The 27,127-nt window shown below is 45.3% G+C and overlaps 12 non-coding genes across 12 annotated transcripts; 9 read left to right on the top strand and 3 right to left on the bottom strand.

Moving 5' to 3' along the window:
• Positions 1 to 2,667: 2,667 nt before the first annotated feature.
• Positions 2,668 to 2,759, top strand: trnar-ucu (transfer RNA arginine (anticodon UCU)). The gene is given in 2 exon segments: positions 2,668 to 2,704; positions 2,724 to 2,759. It is a non-coding gene; the product is annotated as a tRNA-Arg (tRNA).
• Positions 2,760 to 3,935: 1,176 nt separating this feature from the next.
• Positions 3,936 to 4,017, bottom strand: trnas-uga (transfer RNA serine (anticodon UGA)). The gene has a single exon. It is a non-coding gene; the product is annotated as a tRNA-Ser (tRNA).
• A 601-nt stretch (positions 4,018 to 4,618) lies between these two features.
• Positions 4,619 to 4,690, bottom strand: trnaw-cca (transfer RNA tryptophan (anticodon CCA)). Its single transcript has one exon. It is a non-coding gene; the product is annotated as a tRNA-Trp (tRNA).
• Positions 4,691 to 5,035: 345 nt separating this feature from the next.
• On the top strand, positions 5,036 to 5,117 carry trnan-guu (transfer RNA asparagine (anticodon GUU)). The gene has a single exon. It is a non-coding gene; the product is annotated as a tRNA-Asn (tRNA).
• A 992-nt stretch (positions 5,118 to 6,109) lies between these two features.
• Positions 6,110 to 6,198, top strand: trnar-ucu (transfer RNA arginine (anticodon UCU)). The gene is given in 2 exon segments: positions 6,110 to 6,146; positions 6,163 to 6,198. It is a non-coding gene; the product is annotated as a tRNA-Arg (tRNA).
• A 3,979-nt stretch (positions 6,199 to 10,177) lies between these two features.
• Positions 10,178 to 10,259, top strand: trnas-gcu (transfer RNA serine (anticodon GCU)). The gene has a single exon. It is a non-coding gene; the product is annotated as a tRNA-Ser (tRNA).
• A 1,682-nt stretch (positions 10,260 to 11,941) lies between these two features.
• trnas-aga (transfer RNA serine (anticodon AGA)) lies at positions 11,942 to 12,023 on the top strand. The gene has a single exon. It is a non-coding gene; the product is annotated as a tRNA-Ser (tRNA).
• A 4,867-nt stretch (positions 12,024 to 16,890) lies between these two features.
• Positions 16,891 to 16,972, top strand: trnas-cga (transfer RNA serine (anticodon CGA)). Its single transcript has one exon. It is a non-coding gene; the product is annotated as a tRNA-Ser (tRNA).
• Positions 16,973 to 19,392: 2,420 nt separating this feature from the next.
• Positions 19,393 to 19,464, top strand: trnam-cau (transfer RNA methionine (anticodon CAU)). The gene has a single exon. It is a non-coding gene; the product is annotated as a tRNA-Met (tRNA).
• Positions 19,465 to 21,273: 1,809 nt separating this feature from the next.
• Positions 21,274 to 21,347, top strand: trnat-agu (transfer RNA threonine (anticodon AGU)). Its single transcript has one exon. It is a non-coding gene; the product is annotated as a tRNA-Thr (tRNA).
• A 760-nt stretch (positions 21,348 to 22,107) lies between these two features.
• trnat-agu (transfer RNA threonine (anticodon AGU)) lies at positions 22,108 to 22,181 on the bottom strand. The gene has a single exon. It is a non-coding gene; the product is annotated as a tRNA-Thr (tRNA).
• A 3,623-nt stretch (positions 22,182 to 25,804) lies between these two features.
• trnar-ucg (transfer RNA arginine (anticodon UCG)) lies at positions 25,805 to 25,888 on the top strand. Its single transcript is given in 2 exon segments — positions 25,805 to 25,841; positions 25,853 to 25,888. It is a non-coding gene; the product is annotated as a tRNA-Arg (tRNA).
• Positions 25,889 to 27,127: the final 1,239 nt, after the last annotated feature.

The raw sequence follows: 27,127 nt of genomic DNA, 5'->3' as shown, positions 1-27,127 counted from the left end.
CCCAGTTTCTGTGCTGATTTCACCGGGTTTGCAGCAGGAAGACTGGGGAACAGCAGCAATACATGTTTACACAGGAAGCTGCCATTGGAAAGACTAAGCTGCGGATTTATAGAATCCACAGGGCAGAAGGCGATCATTCGGCCCATCGAGTCTGCACCAACCACAATCCCACCCAAGTCCTATCTCCATAATCCCATGCATTTACCCTGGCTGGTGCCCCTGGAAACGACAAGGGGCAATTTAGCCCGGCCAATCCACCCAACCCGCACATCTTTGGGCTGTGGGAGGATCCCGGAGGAAACCCACGGGGAGACCGTGCAAACTCCCCACAGTCAGTGACCCAAACCGGGAATCGAACCCGGCTCCCTGGCGCTGTGAGGCAGCGGTGAGAACCACTGTGCCACCGGGCCGCCCCATTTCCAGCCGGGCGGGACGGGATTCCCGCTCCCAAAACCCTTCCCCCATCCGGAGCCCCGCCGCGGGCTCAGGATCCGGGCCCGGGGACTGAAGCCACTGGCGGGACATTCGCTGCCGCTCCGCGCGGTGTCTGATTGGCCCAGGGGAAATCCCCGCCCACGGCCTGTGACCGGCAGCTGGGAAACCAATCGGGAATCGCCGCATCACCGTTATCCAATGGCCGCTCTGCTCATGTTCAGTGACAGCTACTTGATCCAATCCAAGAGGCCATAGTCTGAAGTGCGAGACCATTGAAAATGATGCTGCCAATTGTAACCAATCGCAGACCGCGTTGCTGCACACGTCCTCAATATGATTGACATCTTCGTCAGCCAATCGGAACGCACTGACCGTTTGGAATGCGCCGCGACTGCGCGACTGGCGCAGCGTCACTCCCAGCCCAGCGTCATTGCGTCTTGCAATTCGATCCGGAGCTGGAACCAATGAGAAATCAAAGCGCTGGAGACGGAAAAAATCCTTAAAGTGGAACCGCACAGATAATTATAGTTGTCCAATTATAATTCGTTGATGGCAGTTAAAGCGGACAAATGACTGCCGAAAGTCACAGAATACAAAATGTGAAACCCGCGGGATAGGAATTAGGAATTAAATTTAGCGGACAGGCGACAAAACTGAATGAGAGGAAAGTAAGCTGGAATCAGGGGAGTTTAGAGAGGGAATACCAGAGCTGAGACCCAGAGAGCTGAAAGAACTATAATCACTGCTGGAGTGAACCAAGTAAAAAGTCTGACAACACCAGGTTTTAGTCCAACCGATTTATTTGATAGTAAACGCACAAGCTTTCGAGGTTTCCCTCTTCGTCAGGTGAATGGACCATTCGTCAGGTCCATTCACCTGACGAAGAGGGAAACCTCGAAAGCTTGTGCGTTTACTATCAAATAAATCGGTTGGACTAAAGCCTGGTGTTGTCAGACTTTTTACTTTGTTTACCCCAGCCCAACGCCGGCGCATCCACATCAGGAGTGAACCAAATCAGAGATGCTCACGAAGGCAGAATCAGAGGAGCTCAGATATCTCAGAGAATTGTTAGGCTGGAGATGATGAACGGCAGGAAGAGCTGAGGACATGGAGGGATTTGGAAACACGGGTAAGAATATTAAAATTGAGAAATTGCTTAACCACGAGTCAGTGTTTGTCACTGAGCACAGGGTTGATGCGTTAAGCATATTTGGAGTAAACTCTGGTTTAATGACGAGAAATCAATTAGCAGCTTCCTGGACCCAGCAGCACAATAAATCGGATCAGAAGTGAACTACATGGCCCCTCAAGCCTGCTGCTCCATTCAATGCGATCATGCTTTCGATTCCCAAACCACAGAATCGTTACAATGCAGTAACAGTCCATTCGGCCCATCAGGTTTGCACTGCACGATTGAAGCTGCACTCTATCTAATCCCACTGTCCTGCCTCATCACCCCAGAGACCCGGGTTTGGTCCTGGCCTTTGCTGACTGTGCAGATTTTGCACATTCTCCCCCAGAGGTTCCTCTAGTTGCTCTGGTTTGTTTCCATGGTTCAAAGATGTGAAGGTTAGATGGATTGGCCTTGTTAAATGTTCCTTCAGTTTCAAAGATGTGTACAATAGGCACTGAATCGGTTCAATATCGGTTCAATTCACTGAATCGGTGGCGACTAGAATAACCATGCAGATTATCAATCTGAATTATTCAAAATCATAGAATGGAGCATCCGTTGTGAATGAAAGGAAACTTTAATCTGTGCAGCTGTGCTGTGCTTCAGGAGCTGGTTTTACACAAATCTCCATTATTCAAAACTGTTGCCTCACCTGCTGAGCATTTCCAGCATTTTCTGTTTGTGTTTCAGGTTTGCAGCTTCCAGCTTTGTGTTGTGTTCTGTGCAAATGTTTTACAGGGAACAGGTTCTGATCAGCCCTGTGACAGATGGAGTAGAATGTGTCTCCCGGCTTATCAAACCTTTGAGATTTGGCTCCAAGCGATACAGGGGAATGAGGAAGAGAGAGAGGGAGGATCATTCTGTGATGGACACATTTCCTGTATAAAGGTGTGTATTTCCACAGCTCTCTCAACAGAAATAAGATGTTCCAACACGAGTTGCAATCAATGAAGTTCTTCTTAACAGTTCTTGACGTTTAAACTATGAGATTGTTGAACTTACCAATAGTTTCCACATTGTCAAAAATCCATATATGGACAAGTAATTTCTTTACGCATGGCTCTGTGGCGCAATGGAAAGCGCGTTGGACTTCTAAATACTGGCAAATTCGCCATTCTAAAGGTTGTGGGTTCGAGTCCCACCAGAGTCGGATTTTTGATCAGATTCGAAGCAGTTTGCTGGTTCATTGATGTGATTCACCTTCGGCACCGACATTTCCTGCTCTGCCATCTCTCCATGCTGTTTCTGTTAACCCGGCTCCCAGGGAAACCACTGACTCGAGAATATATCACAAACTCCGGGGGCTTTCTTAAAGTTTGATACAACATTCACTGTTTGTGTTAGAAATAGTAACATCTTTCTGAATTCGATATTTCACTTCATTTGGAAGATAAGAAAAGGTTAAGGAACATGCAACAGCAATTTATAAATCAATAAATAAATATCAGTGCCCTGCAATGTAGGGGTGTTATTCTGATGTGTCTGCTGCGCTTGTCCTTCCAGGCTGACGTAGTCATGGGTTTGGAAGCTGCTGGAAAAGGAGCCTTGCTGAGTTGCTGCATCGTGTAGATGGTGCACACTGCTGTCATTGTGTGTCGGGAGGGGAGGGAGTGAATTATTATGCGTGGGACGTGAATGAAGTGGGATGTTTTGTCCTGGATGGTTGCTACCCTTCTATCGCTCTGTGTGTGTCCTGATCATCTCTTACTACTTTTCTGTGTGTTTTTCTCTGCCTGTTACATTCGGGTTGATGTTAAGTGTTACTGTCCAGCCAGGGTGCGCTTCCCAACTCGTGGGTTTGGTTTGAAATAAAAATACAATGAATAGTTTCTTCTCTCCCGCGCAACTGGGATAGGCAGGAAGTGGTAACGTTCGGGGCAGAGTGGCGCAGCAGAAGCTGGACCCATAACCCAGAGGTCGATGGATCAAAACCATCATCTGTTATCATAGAAATCCTATAGTACAGAAAGAGGCCATTCGGCCCATCGAGTCTGCACCGACCACAATCCCACCCAGGCCCTACCCCCATATCCCTACATATTTTACCCACTAATCCCTCTAACCTACTCATCTCAGGACAATTTTTAGCAAGGCCAATCAACCGAACCCGCACATCTTTGGACTGTGGGAGGAAACTCACGCAGACACGAGGAGAATGTGTAAGCTCCACACAGACACTGACCAAGCCGGGAATCGAGCCCAGGTCGCTGGAGCTGTGAAGCAGCAGTAATAACCACTGCGCTACCCCAAAACTAACAGTTACAATTTTTGTTCAGCGGTTCCCCCACTAAACAAATTGCAACTTTTAAACACGGCATACCAGACTCGCTGCGAGCAGGGTTCGAACCGGCGCGGGAAAACCCCATTAGATTTCAAGTCCAACGCTTTAACCACTCGGCCATCGCAGCTGCTTGGGGGAGGTCTCACTAACATCAAATAGTAACATTCGGCTGCTGCCCAAAGGCAAGTCTGAGTTTTCTCGACAGTAAATTTGTTTCATCATCTTGATTTTCATTAACGGGGAACACAGCACATTTATCCCAGGTTCACAGTAAGTAATCTCACCAAAACAGGTTAAAGCCCAGCAGGTTTATTTGGCAGCATGAACTTTCGGAGAGTTCCCCTTTTATCAAATAAGTGTTCAGCTCAGTTGGCTGGGCAGTTTATTCAGCCAAAAGCTCGGGATTAATTCCTGTATCGGTTGAGATTGTTTTTAGCCTTGCTCCTCTCCTGAGGTATGAATTATCCTGTTAAATCACCACCAGTCAGCTCTCTCTCCTTTAATGACCCACAGAAACATCTGAGAGTGTGGGCCTTGCTTTAACTTTGCAAGAAATGAAAACCTCACAATTCTGACACATTGTTTCAGATATGAAACTGTGCAATAATAATCTGAGCATGCGAACCGGAAGCATCCCTAAAATATCATTTCTACCATCGTTTTGAAATCTGTCATTTCGGGGACAATTAACTTTAGTCAGATACAAAATCCGACCCAGAAAAGTTTCATGAGCCTGACGTGATTTGAACACGCAACCTTCTGATCTGGAGTCAGACGCGCTACCGTTGCGCCACAAGCTCCCACTGCTCCCTGCTTTTTACATCCGGGTTACGTTCGGCCAATTCAAAACCAGACAGGGCCCAGGGAATGGAACTGTCTCCCTCTTTACTTTCTGTGGTTAGACATGGAATGGAAGAGTAACAGCGAACCGAGATTAAGGAGTAAACAGCAACACAACATTATCCTGCGGGAGAAACATGTTGTTTGTTACGGGTGTTAAAACACAAGAGCTGGTTTGGTGAGAAGTCAAAAGAGAAAACGCTGGAAAATCTCAGCGGGTCTGGCAGCATCCGCAAGGAGAGAAAAGAGCTGACATTTCGAGTCCAGATGACCCTTTGTCAAAGTTTGGTGCCAAATTATTACATGACGCGGTGGCCGAGTGGTTAAGGCGATGGACTGTTAATCCATTGTGCTTTGCACGCGTGGGTTCAAATCCCATCCTCGTCGGTGATGTATTTACTCTGACCCTTAAACTGATGGCTTGTTTAAGTGTTTTAAGGTTCGCAGAACCGAGATGAAGTTTGGACACACAGGCTTGAGGGGTGAATGTTCCAGAACAATTCCACATTCCCAGAATTCTCATCCTCGGAGAAACTCGAATCAAGTCAGGTTACCAGCTTTGGACAGGAGTTCATCACCCGGCAAAAATGTGGTGTCGGAATCTCCAAAGCAGACGCCAGGGGCAAGATTTTATCTTTCCAGAATCGGCAGGTCAGCCCTGAAAATAAGTGCTGTATTAGCGGGATTGGCCATGCTAAATAGCCCCTTAGTGTCAGGGGGATTAGCATGGTAAACATGTGGGGTCACGGGGATACAGCCTGGATGGGATTGTTGTCGGTGCAGGTTTGATGGGCCGAATGCCGTCCTTTTACACTGAGGGCCCTCTCTGAAGTTCCAGGCGGCAGTTTTATTTCTCTGAGAAGATTGACACACCAGTTCCTAATTTCTTCACATTTTATCCCAAAAGCGGACTCAGATGAGATTCGGACCCACAACCTTTGACCATCTCACAAGACAATGACTTGCTGTCTAACATGCCAGTACGAACTGCCACAAAAGGTCCACAGCAGACACCATTTCCCTGGCCTTGCACTGAATCCTGGAACACCTAGATAAGAAGGACACCTAAGTCAGACTCCTATTTATTGACTACAGCTCAGCCTTCAACACTACTATTCCCACAAAACTCCTCTCCAAACTCTGTGGCCTGGGCCTCGGCACCTCCCTCTGTGACTGGATCCTGAACATCTGAATTCACAGACTTACCTTGAATGGATTATCTCGCATTAAGTTGATCTTTCTCTACGCCCTAGTTATGTCTGTTACACCATATTCTTAACATTTCTTGATGTTTAAACTATGAGATTGTTCAACTTACGAATAGTTTCTACATTGTCAAAAATCCATATATGGATAAGGAAAGTAAATTCTCAGCACGTGGCTCTGTGGCGCAACGGAAAGCGCGTTGGACTTCTAAATAATTAAATTAGCCATTCAAAGGTTGTGGGTTCGAATCCCACCGGAGTCGGATTTTGGATCAGCTTCGTAGTAAACAGTTTGCTGCCTCATTGATGTGATTCACCTTCGGCAACGACATTTCCTGCTCTGCCATCTCTCCATGCTGTTTCTGTTAACCCGGCTCCCAGGGAAACCACTGACTCGAGAATAAATCACAAACCCCGGTTTAATACAACATTGACTGTTTGGGTTAGAAATAGTAACATCATTTTCAATTCGAGATTTCACTCCTTTTGGAAGACAAAAAAAAAGGTTTAAGAACACACACACAACAACATCAATTTATAAATCAATAAATAAATATCAGTGCCCTGCAATGTAGGGGTGTTATTCTGATGTGTCTGCTGCGCTTGTCCTTCCAGGCTGTCGTAGTCATGGGTTTGGAAGCTGCTGGAAAAGTAGCCTTGCTGAGTTGCTGCATCGTGTAGATGGTGCACACTGCTGTCATTGTGTGGAGGAAGTGATTTTTTATGTGTGGGAAGCGAATGAAGTGGGATGCTTTGTCCTGGATGGTGCTAACCTTCTGCAGTTCTGTTCAATCTATATTGATCCAGGCAAATTAACTCAGGAAACCAAGTGATCTGGTTTACTCCCACAGTCCAAAGATGAGCAAGTTGGGTGGATTGGCCATGCTGGATTGCCCCTTGGTTCCCCAAGGTGTTTGTACAGGGAGATTACCGGGGTGGATGTGTGGCACCGCGGGGATAGGTCCAGTATGCGATTCTCTGTTGGAGAGTCGGTACAACCTCGATGGTCAGAATGGTTTCCTTCAGCACTGTTGGGATTGTGTGACTCTAAGGCCATTCGACTGTGTTAGAAATTCCCTGAGGAAAAAAAATGGAAAGCTGTATTTATGAATTTACAGCATTAGATTTTTTTTCTGCAAATGGTGAAAATACCCGGATCGTGTAAATAGTAGAGATATTTGTGGGGAGTCTCGAAATATATTTTATCTCTGTAGATCATCCACTGTAAAGGGAAAGCCAATACTGATTAGCAAGGATGGGATATTGTGACTTGTACAATTTGCACTGATCACTTGAAAGGCCTCAAAGTTCTCGCTAGGATTTGAAACCGGGATCTCCTGTTTACTGGGTTTGTGCATTGCTCTGTTTGCTCAAGTCAACACAGACCCAATTCCCGCTCTACCTGTTCCTTGCCCGAAGGTGCTAAGATTGAGAGATCTGAGCAATGTGAACTCTGCAATTGAAGGGTTACATCCTGGCGATAGGGATATTTCTCCACAGCTGCTTTCGGAGATGCTGAATATTTCCAGCATTTCCTCTTTCTGATTTTGTGCTTTCATTGCAGGAGTTCATTTACCGACAACCCAAATCTTGTCTCTCGGACGCAGCACCAGACAGAGCTTTTCTGTGATCTTCACACAGACAAGTTCACTTTTCACTTCCCGGCTTTAAAACCGTCTGTTTTTACACTGAGCACCCTGCGGCATCGCCTTCAAACCTCACCCCACCCTCCAACCCCACACCAGAGTCTCAGTGGTACAAGTGTATCTGAGGAATTCACAAAGACAAGGGATCACAGTGTTTATGAGGGAACATAAGAACATAAGAACATAAGAAATAGGAGCAGAAGTAGGCCATCTGGCCCTTCGAGCCTGCCCCGCCATTCAATAAGATCATGGCTGATCTGTTGTGGCTCAGTTCCACTTTCCCGCCCTCTCCCCATAACCCTTAATCCCTTCTCTTATCAAAAACCCATCAACCCGCTTCTTAAAAATATTTAGCGAGGCAGCCTCCACCACTTCAACGGGCAGAGAATTCCAGAGATTCACCACCCTTTGAGTGAAGAAGTTCCTCCTCAACTCCGTTCTGAACCGCCCCCCCTTTATCTTGAGGCTGTGCCCCCTAGTCCTACTATCCTTTCTGAGCGGGAAGAGTCTTTCCACCTCTATCCTATCCATCCCATTCATCATCTTATATGTCTCAATGAGATCTCCCCTCATTCTTCTAAACTCTAACGAGTACAAGCCTAGTTTATTCAGCCTCTCCTCATAGCTAAAGGACTAATTCATAATCAGTCAAACAGATTGATCATGTGAGAGTCTTTCTCTCTCTCTCTCTCTCTCTCTCTCACACACACACACACCACCACCACCACCACCAAGGCAGATGGCGAAATTTGACATCAATAAAGACATTTGGAATTAAAAGTCCAATCCCCTCGCCCGTTAACTGAAATCCACTATTTCTTCCAAACAGCTTTCTCAGAATTACTTTCCTTGTAACTTTGTTCATTTAATTCGCACTTATCTCATTTTTTTCGGTCAGAACTGTTCCACAATGTATGTTTGATCTGGATAAATTGTTAATGTTCCAAACGAGGACAAAATGCTTTGTATCAATCGGCTAATTGAAATTCTGCGGCAGGAATTCTAATCTCCTCAGGAAGAGGGTTAATGCTGAGCTGAATGAACCGTGTTTGTTTACAGGGATGAAAGATGATGTCAATGGGCTGGTAATCCAGAGGCCCGCGCTAAACTTTGGGGACACGGAGTAAATCCCACCACGGCAGCTGGTGAAATTCAAATTCACTGATTTAACACATAGGCACATGGATAGAAAACAGAAACAGGAGGAGGCCATTCGGCCCAAACAATGCTGGAATTGAAAGCAAGCCTTAGAAATGGCGGCCTTGAAATTTACGTCCATTATTTTCCATCTTCACAGAACAACAGAGAACATTTCACACAAAAGGAAAACTTCTGCCCAAGACGGATGATATTTGCAAACCGGGAACACATTTACACAACAGGGAAGAATTTGTCAGAACCACAGTGAAGATCTGTCAACGGGAGAGTCACAGTTCCAAACAGAGAGAACAGTTACACAGCAGAGAGCACAGTTACACAACACAACATACATTTCAAAACAGGGCCTATCTTTGTGGAACAGAAAATCCCTTCTCATACTTAATCAGTTTCTCCATCTCAGTGTCTTGCCTGTTTGCTCGAATATTTTCTGTCTCTCATTGTGAGTGTCTCCTAATAGTTTTTTTTACTGCTTTTCTGTGTGTTTTTTCTCTGTCTGTTACATTCGGGGTGATGTTAAGTGTTATTATCCAGCCAGGGTGAGCTTCCCAGGGTTTTGTTTGTAACAAAAAGAGACAGTGAATAGATTCCTGGCTCGCGGGCAGCAGTAATAAGCAGGGAGGGACAGACTTTGGGAGCAGAGTGGCGCAGCGGAAGCGTGCTGGGCCCCTAACCCACAGGTTGATAGATCGAAACCATCCTCTACTCACTCCATCACACAGAAACAGTGATGGTCTTAGTTTTCATTAATGAGTAGCCCATAGCATTTGTCTCCATTTGCTGGACAGTTTATTCAGCCAACAGCGCGGGATTAATTCCCGCTTCAGTTGAGATTGATCATGAAGGCTCCGCCTTCTCAGTCTTGCTCCTCTCCTGAGGTGTGAATCCTCTGGTTAAATCACAGCCAGTCAGCTCTCCCCATTGATGGCCCCCAGAAACAACTGGGACTGTGAACCTTGCTCGAACTTTACCGACACTGGACAAATCATATCCCTCACACATTGTTCAAATAGAGAAGTTTATTAAAAATAACTAAGCATGCGAATCGGATCATCCCTAAAATTTCATTTCTATCCCAGATTTGGAATTTGTCATTTCAGGAACAATCGCAAACAACCAAAATCCAAAGAGCGACACAGAAAAGCTCCGTGGTTGGGACACACAGCCCTCTACTGGGAGGTCAGACTCTCTCCTGTTGCTCCACAAACTCACCGCACTTACTCTGTTTTACATCAGGGTCATGTTCGGTGAATTCAAAACCGAACCGGGAGCAGAGAGGTGAACTGTCTCTCTCTTTACTTTCTCTGGATTTACATCAAATGGAAAAGTAACAACGAATCAAGAGAAAGCAAAAAGGCAGCGTTATCCTGCGGGAGAAATGTGTTCTTTGTTACGGATGTTAAAACACAAGAGGTGGTTTGGGGAGCAGTTGCTGCATGACGAGGTGGCCGAGTGGTTAAGGCGATGGACTGCTAATCCATTGTGCTCTGCACGCGTGGGTTCGAATCCCACCCTCGTCGGTGGTGTATTTGTTCTGTCTCCTTATTGCAGGGGAACTGATGATTCGCTCAGTGTTTTGAGTTTCACGGAACCAAGATGAAGTTTGGACACACAGGCTTGAGGGGTGAATGTTCCAGAACAATTCCACATTCCCATATTTCTAATCCCATGAGAAACTGGAGCTGACGATCGATTCAAGTCAGGACCCCAGTTTTGGACAGGAGTTTGCCACCAGGTAAACATGTGGTTTCAGAAGATCCAAAGCAGACTCCAGCTTCATTTGCGGCCCGAATGGCAGATTTTGTCTTTCCAGAATCGGCAGCTCAGCCATGAAAATTAGCGCCGTATTAGCGGGATTGGCCATGCTAAATAGTCCCTCAGTGTCAGGGGGATTAGCACGGTAAATATGTGGGGTTATGAGGATACAGGCTGGGTGGGATTGTTGTCGGTGCAGGACCGACGGAAGTTCCGTAATTAAAATTAATGCAAATAACGATTATTTACTCAGAGCGGGCGATGGTGGTGTTGTGGTGAGTTTACCTGCCTTCCAAACTGTTGACTCGGGTTCGATTCCCGGCTATTGCATTGATAATTTATTTAGAATCTGATCGCGGCCTCTCGGACTTTAAACGGAGTGAACAAAAAACAGAGGCAGGCGCGCTGGAGTTGTTTCAGAGTAACTGAGACAGGCACATGAGTGGGTTGGAGATGGGAGGATATAGGAAATTGTTTTAAATAAGGTTCATTAGCATTGGGACGACCCTGGTAATGGAAAAGGATATGGGATGATAATAATGTTTTTTCTCTTTTCATTCACAGGTTTAAGTCGGTCCACCTTGTGTCCAACGAGGGGCATACACGCGATGGGTCGTACTGGGGCTGCTCTTGGTTGTTCGAGATTGGCCTAGTGCTTCATGTCGTTAGAGTGTGCCTAAACTGGACCAGATACTGGGCAAGACGACAGCTCAGTAACTATCACTGATTGCTGTGCAGACACATGGATTTGGGCCGGTGTCTGTGGGAGTTTGCACATTCTCCCCGTGCTTGCGTGGGTTTTCTCCGGGTGCTCCGGTTTCCTCCCACACCCCAAAGATGTGCTGTTAGGCTGATTGGCAGGAATAAATTCTCCCTAAGTTAGTTTCCCTCAATGTGGAAGGCCATAAAAACAATAGATAAGGGTCATGGGTGGAGGGGGAACTGGTAGTATGAAAATGGCGGCGCGGGCTCGTTGGGCCGAAGGGCCTGTTTCCGGGGCTGTTTTTGTTCTTTGTTCTTAAAATGAGGGCTGCTTAAGCGTTGTGAGCGATGGTGGTATAGTGGTGAACATAACTACCTTCCAAGCAGTTGATCCGGGTTCGATTCCTAGCCGTCGCATTGATAATTTACTTACAACTTTATCCACTTCCTCTTGTGTTTTCGACCGAGTGGACAAAACCAGGGCGAGCGCAACAGTTTCCGACAATGAAATACAATGGAGATTTGTCTTTTTCTTTTCATTCGGAACTAATTTGTTTGTAATGAAAAATTACTGAGATACAAAAACAAGTCTCTGACCTGGTAAGTGAGTTCTCCGTCAGAGACAAAGATACAAAAGTAAAGGAACAAATTTCAGCTCACACACTGAGCTCTGTACAATAACGGTGCCTGATGAAGTTAGTATGAACGCTAATGAGGTGATTATATTAGCTGAACAACCCGTGGAGCTGCGATGGCCGAGTGGTTAAGGCGATGGATTAGAAATCTAATGGGGTTTCCCCACGCAGGTTCGAGTCCTGCTCGCAGCGATTATCGCTGAAAGTGTTTGCTTCCGGCAGCCCCAGAGCCGGAGCTCGTTTTGGTGCCAAGTATGTGGATCACCATCATGCTTTCAGCTCCATGGTTCCGGGCCGAGTGCAGGAAGGTGAGCTTGAGGATGACACCTGGGTGCCCTCGGGCTGACATGGACAAGATAAGCCGAATGATTCAGTGTTGTTCGCTTGCTCTGGTTCCATGAGGGAAATCAGAATGTGAGCAGATTGAAAAACAACAGCATCAGGAGCGCAAGGACAAAACAAGGTCTCATTTCAGAGGAAGATTCTTATGGAATGACACACACAACATCAGAAATACATTTCATCGGAATACACTGAATGATCATTTCAAAATGCTGCTTGGATGATATGACATCGTGTTCATTCAAACACATTGCTGCAAGCTGGTCATTATTGGGCGTTAGGAACTCCTGGTTACAGCAGATTGGGAATGGAAGGAGCAGCTTCACATCTGCACATTGACAGGTCAAACTGTGTCTCAGATTGACAGCTCCCAGGACAGGTTTTCCTCTCCTCTCGCTCTGTGCTGTGGATTCTCGGGGATTAGTTGGAGTTTCCCAGCTCAGTAACTGTGAAAGCCTCTGAGGCCGGCGATACTCACAGTGTCTGTTCCCCAGATTCAGGGGGCAGCAGCCAATCAGAGCTGTGCCTGGGTTAACCCAGAGCTGGTTCAAATGATGATATTGTTCACAAGCTGAATTCTATTTGATCAGATGTAGATACAGATTGTGTGCACTCAGTCACTAAACAACAAGATCCCGCCTTCATATAGAGTTTATGAGAGGGGATGGAGGGATAGAGTGAGTTGGAGCAGTGAGACACAGACCGCCAGACAATGTCTCAGTGACAGAAATCCTTGTAAATTCCGGCTTTATCCAGAGAGATTATCTTGGAGAAACAGAAGCTACAGTCTCAGTTCTCATAAGAACATAAGAACTAGGAGCAGGAATAGGGTCCCCCTTCAAAACCATCACGGCTGATCTTTTTGTGATCTCAGTTCCATTTACCCACCCGCTCACCCTTAATTCCGTTTTTGTTCAAAAATTTATCTATTCTTGCCTCAAAAACATTTAGTGAGGTAGCCTCATCTGCTTCACTGGATACAGAATTCCTCAGATTCACAACCCTTTGTGTCAAAAAGTTCCTCCTCAGCTCAGTCCTAAATCCGCTTCCCCTTATTTTGAGGCTACCCTGCACCACCTCCCCCCTCCTCCACCGGCCCCACCCGCCCAGTTCTAGTTTCACCCGCCAATGGAAACAACTTCCCTGCTTCTATCTTATCTATTCCCTTCATAATTTTATATGGTTCGATAAGATTTCCCCTCATTCTTCTGAACTCCAATGAGTATACCTCCAGTCTATTCAGTTTCTCCTCATACGCCAACACTCTCATCTATGGAATCAACCTAGTGAGTCTCCTCTGCACTCCCTCCAGTGCAAGTATATCCTTTCTCAAGTACACGTTACCCCACAGCACCTGCAAACCACCTCCTTGAGATTCCTGCACAAGGACACCCAGGTCCCTTTGCAGAGCAGCATGCTGCAATGTTTTCCTATTTAAATAATAGTCCATTTTGCTGTTATTCCTACCAAAATGGATGATATCAGATTTACCAACATCGTACTCAATCTGCCAGGCCCTTGCCCACTCACTTAGGTTATCTATATCTCTTTGCAGACTTTCAGCATCCTCTGCACACTCTGCTCTTCCATCCATCTTAGTGTCATCTGTGAATTTTGACATATTCACAGTACTCCGACTCATATTGTAGCAGAGACACATTATTAATCCCACACTCAGAAACAATGCTGCATTTTGACAGAAGAGATGGGGAGAGGCAAGAAAAAAAAATGATCCAGTTCTAAACAGTGTGCAAGCTCAGAGGGGCCTGAGGTTCAGAGAGATCTTTGAGAGTGAGATGACATTTTGAACATGTCGTTCGGAAAGCGGATTGGATCCTTGGCTTCATAAGTGGAGGCGATGTTTATGCATAGAATCTCTGCATTGGAAAAGGAAGCCATTTGGCCCATCGAGTCTGCAATATCTTTCTGAAAGAACATCTTTGGTACAATTTTACCTGGCTAATCCCCAGAACCTATACATCCTGGGACACTGAGGGACAATTTAACATGGCCAATGCACCTAACCAGCATGCGATTGGAATGTGGGAGGAAACTGGAGCACCCAGAGGAAACACCTGTAGGCACAAGGAGAACGGGCAAACTCCACACACCCAAGGCCCGAATCAAACACGGGCACCAGTGCTAACCACAGTGCCGCTTTGCCACCCTATTTGATAAAAATATGCTTCATTGTTTTATATTTTGTTTTGCCTTAATTGCTCGTGGCTGGATTCAGGGACAGATATTGAGGATTTGAGGTAAGATGTGGAGGCACGCGATCGCTGACAGACTTTCCGACTGAAATCTTGTATTTAAAGAAACCGTTATCTTGAAATCTAACTTTGGGACTCAGCAGGGAAATTGGGTGTGTTCTTTGATTGAAAAATCGTTTCATTTTATACAAGAGAGACTCGGAGATCTCATGATCAGAACAGACACACAAACACAGTTGGATTAGTCTGACCCGCCCGCTCCTTTCATACACTCTCTCTTCCACAATATTCACATCTACACATTCACAGGACAAAACTTTCACCAAATGGAAGGTCCCAGGACGGAATTTCTCCTTCCGGCCTTTGCTCCGGATTCCAGGGGGTTAGTTAGAGTTTTTCACCTCAGTAACTGTTAAACACTCTGAGGGCCGCTCCCCGCAGATTGTCTTTCAATTCATTCATGGAATGTGGGTGTCTCTGTCTGGGTCAGCATTTATTACCCATCCCTAATTACCCTTGGGAAGGTGGGGGTGAGCTGCCGTTTTGAACTGCTGAAGTATATGTGATGTAGGATCACACCTGTTAACCAGATTCTGTGGCAATTGGACAGTGAGCCACAGATGCTGCATCCAGGTGCTGTTGGTCAGATTCCGTGGCAAGACCCAATCATATCTGTCCACCACCGCATCCCCCCCCACCACCTTCCCCCCAACCGCCCTCCAATTATTATAGTGATTGCAAATATCATTGTGTTTCTTTAGGGTCAATATACAAAGTATTTGTTCTCAGAATCTCTAAATTCTCCAAAACCAACATGCTTAGCAAATCAAAAACATAAAGGAACTTGGGAGTCCTTGTTCAAGATTCTCTTAAGGTTAACGAGCAGATTCAGTCGGCAGTTAGGAAGGCAAATACAATGTTAGCATTCATGTCGGGAGGGCTCGAATACAAGAGCGGGGATTTACTTCTGAGGCTGGATAAGGGTCTGGTCAGACCCCACCTGCAGTTTGTTTGAAGTTTTTGGCCACATATCTAAGGAAGGATCTGCTGGCATTGAAAAAGATGCAGAGGAGGTTCACGAGAATGATCCCTGGAATAAAGAAACTGTCGTATGAGGAACGGTTGAGGACTCTGTGTCTGCACTAGTTGGAGATTAGAAGCATGGGGAGGGGGGTGGGTTGGAGTGGGGGATCTTATTGAAACGTACAGGATACTGCGAGGCCTGGATAGAGTAGACACGGAGAGGATGTTTCCACTAGTAGGAGATACCAGAACCAGAGAGGGCACAACCTCAGGCTAAAGGGACGATACTTTCAAACAGGGATGAGGAGGAATTTTTTCAGCCAGAGAGTTGTTCATCTGTGGAACTGTTTGCCACTGAAGGCTGTGGAGGCCAGGTCACTGAGTGTCATTAAGACAGAGACAGATCAGTTTTTGATTAATAAAGAGATCAGGGTTAATGAGAAAAGGAGAATGGGGATGAGAAAACTATCAGCATGATTGAATGGCGGAGCAGACTCAATGGACCGAGTGGGATAATTCTGATCCTGCGTCTTATGGTCTTATGGTGATTCACTCAACTTTTCCAAATCACTCTGTCGGATATGGTGTAAGGTGGCACTGAGAGAATGGGATGGAGAGAGAATGCGGTGACTGCAGTCTGACTCTGATTCTTCAAACCAGTTAGTGCCCCCTTGTAGAAAGTGAATGTGTCTGAGAACAGGAGAAAAGCAGGTGGTGAGACAGGGATTTATTTTCTATAAAAAGTAAAACAAACTTCGAACCAGTCAGTGTCTGTCTGAGAACTGGAGGGGAGGGGAGGGGGTCTGCTCAAATAAAATTCACATCAATATTATCATCATCCATGTGTGTCTGACGGAAAATCTAGTTTAAAATTGCTGTCCGTGGAAACTTTGTTCATATTTTTTCTAAAAGTTCTCAAAGCTAATCAATGAATTCTCAGTCAGAAACAGTGGTAAAGAGGAAGCTGAACCTGTCCAGACAAGCCAAATTCAGTTTACAAACTGCGTTATGGACACATCTCGTGTCTGGTGAAATCAGCAACTCAGTTAGTTCTGTAATTATAACGAATGAAAATAACGACTCTTTCAACCAAGCGAGTGTTGGTGATATCGCGGGGGACAGAACTGCCTTTCAAGCAGCTGGCACGGGTTCAATTCCCGGCGTCGCAATGGGAATTTATTTAGAAACTTATCCTCTTGTGTCTCGAAACAAATGGACATAAAGTTCAAACGCAACATTTGATGGTAATGAAATGAAAATACATGTTTTATATTTTTCCCCTAAAATTCGGAATCTATTTGCTTTTAATGAACATTTTTTCGAAACATAGAAACAAGTCTCTGAACTAATAAATGAGTTCTCATTCGGAGAAAAAGATACAAAATAAAAGATGAACAAATTCAGCTCACACACTGCTCTCTGCATCATTGCTGTGTCTGATAAAGTTAGTAGAAATGTTTCTGACGGGCTGTTAATCAGTAGCTGCGATGGCCGAGTGGTTAAGGCGTTGGACTCGAAATCCAATGGGGTTTCCCCACGCAGGTTCGAGCCCTGCTCGCAGCGAGTCTGATATGAAGTGTTTAAAAGTTACAATTTGTTTAGAGTGGCAACCGATAAAAAAAAAGTAACTTTCTGTGTTCCTTTTTTCAAGAAGTGGATTTGTGCTGAGGGCCGGGATGGACTCAGCTGGCGAACTGGGTCGAGTGTGCTGGAAATTCCATGAGAAAGATCATGACGAGAGAAGAAAGAGAAATAAAGCAGCATCAGGGGAACAAGGACAAAACGAGGTCTCATATCAGAGGAAGATTCTTATGTAATTACTCACAGAACATAAAGATCATATTTCACCAGAATACAGTGAATGAATGAGAACTTCAAAATGCTGCTTAGATGATATGGAATTGTGATCATTCAAACACATTGTAAAAGCTGCTCATTACTGGGCGTAGGACATTCCTGGTAATAACAGCTTGAGAAAGGAGGTTTCAGGTGGGAAAATAGGGAGGGATAATCGTTTTGGAAAACTAGGAAACGAGGGTTATATATAATCACAAGAAATCAGTGAAAATTTCCTGTTTAGAATCGTGTTACCAATCTTGTTGCTATATTTCATTTCTTCCTGAAATCACACACAATTTTTGGCTTCAACTACTTCCTGTGGCAGTGAATTCCACACATTCTGGAGGACGTTTAGTTCTGGAGTCCCCCATCATCGGGAACATTCTTTCTGAATCTACCTTGTCTAATCCTGACAGCATTTTATCAGTTTCCATGAGATCCCCTCTCACTCTTCTAAACTCCAATGAGCACATTTCTAGTCGAGTGGCCGTTCTCGGAGATTCTATAATTAGGGGATTGATAACATCCTTTGTATCGAGAGTCCCACACAGTATGTTGCCTGCTCGGTGCCATGGTGAGGGACATCTCTGATTGGCTTGAAAGGGTATTGAAGTAGGAGTGGGGGTGGGATCCAGTTGTTGTGATCCATATAGTGATAAACAACCTTATCTCTGTGAAATCGATTCTAAACAAGAAATGTTCACTGATTTCTCATGGTTATTTAGAGTCCTTTTTGAGTAACGGTGGAAGACCGGGTAAAAGGACCTGTTTGGGGTTCATCAGCAACGAGGAAATACATTAAAGAACAGATCCTCAGGGGTTACAATCTCTGGATTATTACCCGAGCCACATACAAATTGGCATTGGGGTGATTGACATAATGTAAAGTTCACTAGACTGAAGTCTGGAGCTGGGAGTGAAGTTACGAGGAGTGATTAGAAAAATGAGGGCCTTTTTCTCTGGGGTTTAATTACATTTTTCAGGATGTGATGGTGGGGGTAAAGAGAGCCGAATGATTTCTGCTGGTGGAGGCTGGGGGAACCCTGGGACCTGGTTTCGGGGGAGGATGGGTAGAGAGAAAGAGGGACAGAGTTTAACTCCCAGGAGAGAAGCTGAGTAACACTTAAGGCCACTCCTAGTTTTGGAATCTTGCCCTCACCCAAAAGGGAATCAGTGAATTGTTAACCCGGGATCGATATCTTCTTGTTAACAGTGGTTATTAAGGGTGACGGGGTAAAGGGGTGAAGGTGGAGATTGGAAACAAAGCCGCCTTCACCTTCCCGAATAACAGGGCAGGCTCGAGGGACTGAATGGACTCGTCCTACTCCCACCCCCTGTGAGCAGATATCTCAGAGCATTTTAGTGAGTGCAGAAGGTTACAGAGATAGGGAGGGTTGTAGTGGCTGGTGGTGGTAGGAGAGGGAAAATAGTTGTAATTGCTGGAGGAGGTTACAGGGAGAGGGAGGGGTGTAGGAGCTGGAGGTAATTATAGAGATAAGTAGGGTTGTAGTGAGTGGAAGGCTTTACAGAGATAGGGAGGTCCGTAGATGCTGGAGGAGGCTACTGACCTATATCTGGGTGGACAGGTTTCAATCTCAAACTTTGCCAAAGGTGCAAAACTTGAAAATATTCTGAACTTTAATAAGAAGGATATTGATAATCTTCAAGAAGATGTAGACAGGCTGGTGGAATGGACAGACACGTGACAGATACAACTTAATTAACGTAAGGAAGCGTGAAGTGAGACATTTTGGTCCGAAGATCAAGGAAGACGATATAAAATAAAGCGTACACCTTTACCCTTCCTAATCCCCATTGCACCTTTACTACGCTGAGATGCCACAGTCTCTTCACCCATCTCAGAACTCATGAATATCCAACCTGAAGTCTGCATTTCACCGTCTACTTGTACAGTGATCATAAAACATTTGGCACTCCAACTTTCGTTGGCATCTTCTGACACGATTTCCTGCTCCGTCTGACAACTCAGTCAATGTCGCATCTTCACTTAGTGCCCTGCCCACGGTAGGATTATCCTGTCCAGTCCCCATAGTGTTTCACCTTGCTCAGTTGTATTGCCCAGATTGCATCGTTCCAACTTTTCGATTCTCCATTAATAAAAAATGAATAACAGGGCTTTACGTAGCAGAGTGGCGCAGCGGAAGCGTGCTGGGCCCATAACCCAGAGGTCGATGGATCGAAACCATTCTCTGCTATTTCGCTTTTTGCAACAGCAAAAATAATTCCATGGCGGCTCCTTCAAAATGATTTGATATTTCCGTCCAGGGTGCAGTAACTTTCTTCCGCTTCTCGTTACTAGTTAACATTTGAATGAGTAACAGATCGCTGAAATGTCATTTACTCACAAACAGACACAAGCTGTAAATGTTGCAAAGATACACAAACGGAGGTTTTTTTTTCCCTTGGAGCATAACTATAAGGTTCATGGTGGGAGATATAGGAGGGATGTCCGAGGTAGATTCTTCACTCAGAGAGTGGTTGGGGTGTGGAATACACTGCTGCTGTGATAGTGGAGTCGGACACTTTAGGAACTTTCAAGCGGTTATTGGATAGGCACATGGAGCACACCAGAATGATGGGAAGTGGGATAGCTTGATCTTGGGTTTGAACATAACTCGGCACAACATTGAGGGCCGAAGGACCTGTACTGTTCTGTGTTCTATGTTCAAGAATTATCCCTTGAATGAACACTGCCACCTTTCAATGTTTAGCGGGTGAGTTTCATGAAGAGCTGAGTGCGATTCCCGCCTTTCTGCTTCTGTACAAATTTAGTCAAAGGAAAATTATCCAAATATATCTTCAATTCTCCTTGTCTTTCACAAAGAACTGAGCGTGTGTTGGATACAGTTTCAACAGTAGCTTTAAAAAGATAGAGAATGGATTTACAAATTTAAAATCCAAGGGTGACATCAATGCCTGAAGTGGTTTTCAGGCTGTGGCGACTAGAATAACAATGCACATTCTCAATTTGAATTGTTCAAAATCATAGAATGGAGCATCCATTGTGGATGAAAGGAAACTTTAAACTGTGCCGCTGTGCTGTGCTTCAGGAGCTGGTTTTACACAAATCTCCGTTAATGAGATGTTGCCTCACCTGCTGAGCATTTCCAGCATTTTTTGTTTTTTTTTGTTAGATTTCCAGCTCCCAGCTTTGCGTTGTGTTCTGTGCAGGTGTTTAACTGGAACAGGGAACATGTCCTGATCAGCCCCGTGACAGATAGAGTAGAATGTATCTCCCAACTATCAGGCCTGCGAGATGAGACTTCAAGCTGTACAGGGGAGTGAGGAAGAGAGATAAGGGAGCATCATTCTGTGAGGGACAGATTTCCTGTATAGAGGAGGAACAGGTCTATATTTCCACAACTGTTTTAACAGACATCAGATGTCCCAACGTGAATTGCGATCAATGAAGTCCTTCTTAACAGTCCTTAACCTTTTAACTCTGAGATTATTGAATTTATCAATAGTTTCCACATCGTCAAAAATCCATCTAAGGACAAGTAAAGTAAAATTTCAGCCTGTGTCTCTGTGTCGCGTTGGTCTTCCAAATGATGGTAATTCAGTCACTTAAAGGTGGTGAGTTTGAGTCCCATCACAATCGGATTATGGATCAGGTTAGTAACAAACCAGTTGCTGCTTCATTGATGTGATTCACCTTCGGCACCGACATTTCCTGCTCTGCCATCTCTCCATGCTGTTTCTGTTAACCCGGCTCCCAGGGAAACCACTGACTCGAGAATAAATCACAAACCTTTCTTAAAGTTTGACACAACGCTCGCTGGTTGGGTTAGAAATTGTAACATCTTTTTCAATTAGATATTTCATTTCTTTTGGAAGATAAATAAGATTAAGGAACGCAGACACGCAACAACAACTTATAAATAACTACAATCAATAAATAAATACCAGTGTCCTACAACCTGGCAGTATCTCCCTTTTCACAAATACCACCAGATCTGGAACGTATTTCCAGCATTCCGCTGAACCCACCCGCGGCACCGACAGGCTCTGTGGCTTAGTTGGTTAAAGCGCCTGCCTAGTAAGCAGGAAATCCTGGGTTCAAATCCCAGCGGAGCCTTGCCTCATTTTCAATGTTATTCTGATCTTTCTGCTGCGCTTGTCCTTCTGGGTCCCAATGGGCGTGGGTTTGGAAGGTGCTGCCAAAGAAGCTTCACTGAGTTGCTGCAGTGCATCGTGTAGATGGTGCACACTGCTGTCATTGTGTGTCGGTAGTGGAGGGAGTGAGTTTTCATACATGGGAAGCGAATGAAGCGGGATGCTCTGTCCTGGATGGTGCCAAATTTCTGTCGTTCTGTTCAAGTTGAATTCACCCAGACAAATGATCTCAGGAAACAAGGTGATTGGATTTCTTCCCACATTCCAAAGATGAGCAGGTTGAATGGATTTGGCCATGTTAGATTGTCCCTTCGTCCCCAAGGTATTTGTATCAGTAGATTCGCGGAGTGGGTGTGCGGCACTGCGGGGATAGATCCTAAGTGCAATTCTCTGTCGGAGGGTCGGTACAGACTCGATGGGCAGAATGGTCTCCTTCAGCACCGTCGGGATTGTGTGTTTCTCAGGCCATTTGACTGTGTTCGGAATTCCCTGAGAAAATAATGGAAATCTGTGTTGGTAGAACATTGAGTATATTTAGATGATTTTTTTTACTGCAAGATGATGAAAATACCTGGATCATCTCAACAAATAGTCGAGATATTTGTGGGGAGTCTCGAAATTTTAACAACGTTGGAGATTATCCACTGTGAAGGGAAAGGCAAAACTGACAAGCAAAAATGGATTTTGTGACTGGCACAATTGCAAACATCATTGGAAAAAAAATGCCCCGCTGGGATTTGAACCCAGGATCTCCTGCTTACTAGGCAGGCGCTTTAACCAACTAAGCCACAGAGCCTGGGACTGCTGAGAGTGGGATCAGCGGAATGCTAGAAATATGTTCCAGATCTGGTGGTATTTGTGAAAAGCCGAGAAACTGCCAGAATTGGAAGGTACCTGTGAACTATCCGACTAAATATTGAACGGTTTAACGTGAGCTGGGTCCACTTACTGTTTTCAGACACACATTTGGTGTAAAATTAGAGATGTGATTCACACACACACAGTTTTCTGCTCTGAAGGCAGCTGTGTTCCTTCTGTCGCACGAATTGATTTAAAAAAGAAAATACTTTATTCATACGGGGTATGTGTGTCACTGGCCCGGGAAGCATTTATTGTCCAAATTAATTGTCTTTGAGTAATTGGCGATGAATTCATTCTGGAGACACTGCAGTCCATGTGGTGTATGTACACATAGACTGCTGTTAGGGAGGGAGTTCCGGGATTGTGAGCCAGCCATGGGAACGGTGATATGTTTCCAAGTCCGGATGATGTGTGTCTCCGGGTGGAACTTACAGGTGGTCATTGTTCCTCTGCATCTGCTGCCCTTGTGCTGAGAGATTTCTTGGGTTTGGATGGTGCCTCGCGAAGGGGAAAAAAAACAGTTTCTGAAGTGGGATTTGTGCCTAGGCCCCGAAAGAAGACTGCGACCTGAACACAGCATCTTAAAGAGATCGGTTATCCTGACTACATCCGCCAAAGTTCAAAATCTGTGCACAAATCGAATTGAATTCCATTTTTGTAACATTTACATTTCAAACTCGATACGTTTTTTATTCCATTTTTGAACCCCAGCCAGAGGCCTGTATCTGAGTCCCATCCTTCCCCAAGCCGCCGGGGGGTGAGGAGCTTCTCATTGCTGCATTGCTCTGTTTGCTCAAATCAACAAAGACCCAATTCCCGCCCTACCTGTTCCTTACAGGAAGGTGTTGAGAGTGTCAGATCTGAGCAATGTGAAGTATCCAATTGGAGAGTTACATCCTGGCGACAGGAATATCTCTCCACAGCTGCTTTCGGAGCTGCTGAATATTTCCAGCATTTCCTCTTTCTGATTTTGTGTCTTCATTACAGGAGTTCATTTACTGACAACCCAAAACTTGTCTCTCGGGCCCAGCTCCAGACACAGCTTTTCTGTGATCTTCAAACGGACAAGCTCACTCTTCACTTTCCTACACACATGCTTTAAAATCGGCTGGTCTCACACTCAGCACCCTGCGGCATCGCCTTCAAACCTCACCCCACCCTTCAACCGCCCACCGGGGTCTCAGAGGTACAAGTACTTCTTAGGAATTGACAAAAGCAAGAAGATTACAGTGTTTGTGAGGGCACATAAAAGGTTAATCCACACTCACAAAGAGACTGAGAATCTCTCTCCCTCCCTATTTGATCAACAGAAGATACAGATTGTCTGCACTCAGTCATTAACCAACAATATTCCCCCTTCCTATACAGTTACTGAGTCGGGGTGGAGGGATAGACACCGATAGAGTAAGTGAGGGCGGTGATACACAGACGGTCAGATAATATATCAGTTACAGAAATCCTTGTAAATTCCGGCTTTATCCGGAAAGATTCACTTGGAGAAACAAAGCTGCAGTCTCAGCTCTCACTGATATTGTAGCAGAGACATATTATTAATCCCACACTCAGGAACAGTGCTGCATTTTGACAAAAGAGATGGGGAGAGGCAATAGAAACTGAATGGTTCAGTTCTAAACCGTGCGCAGGTTCAGACTGACCAGAGGTTCAGAGAGATCTTTGAAGGATGGGGCTTTTTCTGAATGGAGGTCAGTCACCAGCGGAGTGCCTCAAGGATCTGTTCTGGGACCCTTGTTGTTTGTCATTTTCATAAATGACCTGGATGAGGAAGTGGAGGGATGGGTAAGTAAGTTCGCTGATGACACGAAGGTCGGTGGTGTTGTGGATGATCTGGAAGGATGGCAAAAGTTGCAGCAGGACATAGATAGGATGCAGGACTGGGCGGAGAAGTGGCAGATGGACTTCAACGCGGATAAATGTGTAGTCGTCCATTTTGGCAGAACCAACGGGATGAACGAGTACACTATCAAGGGCAGAAGTCTGAGTAGTGTTGAGGAGCAGAGGGATCTTGGGGTCCGGGTCCACAGGACTCTTAAATCGGCCTCGCAGGTGGAGGAGGTGGTCAAGAAGGCGTATGGTGTACTGGCCTTCATTAATCGAGGGATTGAGTTTAGGAGTCGGGAGGTAATGCTGGAACTTTATAAGACCCTTGTCAGGCCTCATTTGGAGTATTGTGCGCAGTTCTGGTCGCCTCACTATAGGAAAGATGTAGAAGCTATTGAGAGGGTGCAGAGGAGATTTACAAGGATGCTGCCTGGACTGGGAGGCATGCCTTATGAAGTTAGGTTGAGGGAGCTGGGACTCTTTTCCCTGGAGAGACGAAGGTTGAGAGGCGACCTGATAGAAGTTTACAAAATGTTAAGAGGAATAGATAGGGTGGACTCTCAGAGGCTATTTCCCCGGTTTGAAATGGTCGCTACGAGAGGACACAGATTTAAGGTGCGGGGAGGGAGGTTCAGAAGTGATGTTAGGGGTAAGTTTTTCACTCAGAGGGTGGTGAGTGAATGGAATCGGCTGCCGTCAGTGGTGGTGGAGGCGAACTCGCTGGGGTCTTTTAAAAGACTTCTGGATGAGTATATGGGGTTTAATGAGATTGAGGGTTATAGATAGGTCTGTAGGTAGGTAGGTGATGTGATCGGCGCAACTTGTGGGCCGAAGGGCCTGTTTGTGCTGTAGTGTTCTATGTTCTATGTTCTATGTTCTAAGGAGAGAGGCCATTTTGAGGGAGCCCTCCGGAAGGCGGATTGGATGTTTGGCTTCATAAATTGAAGCATTGATTGTAAAAAATGGAAAGTTCTGCTCAATCTTTATAAAGCTTTAATATAGTACAGCTATTTTAGGATTGTACCCAGACCCGGTAATCACACTTTAGAAAGTGTGGGAGGGTCCTGACGAGGGTGAAGATGAGATTTACTGCTTTGAATCGGTCGATGGTAGATTTTAGCTCAAAGGTTTGACTGGATAATTCGGATTTAATCTCTTTGCAGCTAACGGGATTGAGTGGTGATGTAAGAGACGCGTAAAATAAATAACATATTGAACCAAGGTACAGAGGGGGAAGTTGCTGCATTAGCTGCTGGCAGAAGTATTCAGGAACTGGCATTGAAGATTGAAGACAGGATGCGTAGGAGGCAGAGGATCCCCACAGTGCGGAATGAGGCCGCACCGACCATTCTGCACCAACTCTCCGACAGAGAATCCCTCTCTGTAACCCCACCTAATTACCCTACTAATCCCCCTGACAATAAGGGGGAATTTAGCCTGGCCAATCCGCCTAATCTGCACTTCGTTAGAGGTGGGAGGAAACCGGAACACCCGAAGTAAACACACACACACGGGGGGACCGTGCAAACTCCACACAGACAGGCAGCCAAGAATGTTGGAAATGATCTTCAGTTTTCTGCCGGTTACAAACACTGGGGATTCCCCTTCAGTTTGTGGCATCTGGGAATCAGTGAAACATCCAAAAATAGAACTGAGAATAAATATAACCTCGGTAGGTATTCACATGGTACTGACATTCGGAGGGTGTACTCATGTGTTGGCCGCGTGGCCTAGTGGATAAGGCGTCTGACTTCGGATAGTGATGGTATCAGAAGATTGCAGGTTCGAGTCCTGTTGCGGTCGTTTTATGCAGAAATCTGGTTGAAGTTCCCAAAAAAACGAGATGTCCTTCTTCAGTTGAAAGCTCTGCATTTTCTTGCTAACATTGCAGGGCTCTTTCTCAGAATGTATTTCCTTGTTGTTTTGTTCATTCAATTTTCTAATCTCAATATTTTATCCTCCGCCCCAGAAATCAATCTTATCTTTGAGATCTTAATAAATTGTTGATGCTCCCGAATGGAGCAACAGGCTTTGATACAATCTGTTCAATAGAATTCTGTGGAGGGAATTCTAATCTCCTCAGGAAGGGGTTTAATAATGAGCTGAATGAACTGTTTCTGTTTTCAGGAATGAAAGGTGATGTCACTGGGCTGGTAATCCGGAGACCCGCACTAGTATTTGGGAACACGGAGTAAATCCCACTGCGGCAGCTGGTGGAATTTCAATTCATTGATGAAGTCAATCTGGAATTGAAAGCTAGTCTCAGTAATGGTGGCCTTGGAACTACTGTCAATTGGAGTAAAATATGATCTGGTTCATCGGTGCACATTAGATGAAGACGTTTGCCCTCCTTACCTGGTCTGGCTGACATCTGACTCCAGACCCAGAGCAATGAGGGTGACTCTTAACTGCCCTCTGAAATGGCCGAACAAGGCACTTTCATTTGAAGGGCAATTAGAGGAGGGCAACAAATGCTGGTCCTGCAGGCGACCCCCACAGCCCATAAAGAAGGACTATTAAGGAGAAAGAGAATGCTCTGCCGGTAACAAATGCTGACATTTGATGGCAGGTTTTGTCATTTGACAGTCTGGCCGAATGGCTGAGGCGTCTGATCGTTCTAATAATAACTGAAATAGTATCAGAAGATTACAGGCTCGAGTCCTATCGTTTTTCTGTAGAAATCTGGTCGAAGTTCCAGAAAAACGAGATGGTCGAGTGACGGATTGAGAATCTGGATCCTTTTCTCCAAAAACAACAAGGCTGGGGGTGGCCTGATGTTGGGCTTTAAATTAATGAAAGATTTTGTGAAAAATCATTTCGATAAAATGGACCAGAGAAGAGCAGATAGGAATGTATCTCACTCTCTCACATACATGCCATTGATAGTTGATGGTTTTAGCACAATGATGTAGATGTGACCAGTGTATCAGCGAATCCTCAGAGTGTGAGAGACATCCCATCAGTAATGTTTCCCCAACATCCTCCAGATTGAAGGGAGGCAGCATTCATGCTGATGACTGGGAGGAGTTTGTTACAAATCGT

The sequence above is a fragment of the Carcharhinus amblyrhynchos genome, unplaced genomic scaffold (assembly GCF_965287045.1).
Source record: "Carcharhinus amblyrhynchos unplaced genomic scaffold, sCarAmb.v2.hapA scaffold_42, whole genome shotgun sequence".
Taxonomy (NCBI): domain Eukaryota; kingdom Metazoa; phylum Chordata; class Chondrichthyes; order Carcharhiniformes; family Carcharhinidae; genus Carcharhinus; species Carcharhinus amblyrhynchos.
The sequence above is the reverse complement of the archived record's forward strand: the minus strand, read 5'-3'. Positions and strand labels throughout refer to the sequence as shown.